Below are 1,120 nucleotides of genomic sequence, written 5' to 3'. Positions count from 1 at the left end.
ACATCCGTGGACTCCATTTGCCTGCCTCGGAGGGACATTGATGTCTAAATGTGTTCAGCTCAACATGAGAGGTTGTGTTTGATAAACCTCCTGATGCAGATTTGTCTTGTTTGTAAGTGCTGCCAGTTTAGGCTGTCCTTACGAGGCACACACGCGTGCTATGCATGCTTTCGCACTCAGTCCATGACTGCGAACCATGGCCAGAACCCGCCCCTTAGGTAGCGCAGGCTCAGGTAGGTCTCTTGTGCTCGCTCCGGCAGCACATATACTAAAATTGGAACGATACAGAGAAGATTAGCATGGCCCCTGCGCAAGGATGACACGCAAATTCGTGAAGCGTTCCATATTTTTAACCTTACCTGCGCACCAGTTGATATTTTCATGCCTAACCTGAGCTCTGGGTAACATTTTTTGTGAAGCGGTGCATATTTTGTGCCTTGCCTGAGGTCCAGGTAACATTTATTGGTGATTCTGTGCCTTACCTGAGCTCCAGGGTAACATGTTTTGTGATTTTTGTAAAACAGAAAGTTCTATTTTCATTTATACAAGCTGCTGTCCGGGTGTACCTAATAAAGTGGTCACCGAGTGTCCACTAACTCTGCTCGAGGGCAGAGGCTATTGTGACATCACAGGCTATTGTGACGTCACAGGAAATGGGTGGGCCAAATATTTGCATTTTCAGGCTGGTGGACAGGTGTACCTAATAAAGTGGTCACTGAGTGTGTATGAACCGCTAGAGGGCAACGGCTGTTGTGATAGCACAGGCTACTGTGACGTCACGGCAAATTGGTGGTCTTAAGTACGAGTGTAGAGATAAACCTAATAAAGTGAAACTCTGTCCTATTTTAAAAATAGAATCTCCATCTCTGCCGACCTTTTTTTATTTATTTTTTGAAATAAAATATCCATCTCGGTCCTATTTTAAAGAGTAGAACAGGTTCTCTGTATTGTTCCCATTTCAAGGAGTACAACAGGCCACTGAGGTGACTCGTCTTTGAAAAAGGCTTCATACGCCAGCGGACAAGTGCCTGGACATGGGCGGATGCTCTGCGTGAGGTGTGGTATGCTTGTGTGGCCCACTGGTGGGCCAGTAGCTGGCCATCTTCCCTCTGATCAAATA

At 46.2% G+C, this 1,120-nt stretch overlaps 1 non-coding gene across 1 annotated transcript; it reads left to right on the top strand.

The window, feature by feature from the left end:
* The first annotated feature begins 244 nt into the window (after nucleotides 1-244).
* LOC133112678 (U6 spliceosomal RNA) lies at nucleotides 245-351 on the top strand. The gene has a single exon (XR_009705495.1). It is a non-coding gene; the product is annotated as a U6 spliceosomal RNA (small nuclear RNA).
* The last annotated feature ends 769 nt before the right edge of the window (nucleotides 352-1,120 follow it).

This window comes from Conger conger, chromosome 15 (assembly GCF_963514075.1).
Source record: "Conger conger chromosome 15, fConCon1.1, whole genome shotgun sequence".
Lineage (NCBI taxonomy): Eukaryota > Metazoa > Chordata > Actinopteri > Anguilliformes > Congridae > Conger > Conger conger.
Note: the sequence above shows the minus strand (reverse complement) of the source record. Positions and strands in the feature narration are given on the sequence as shown.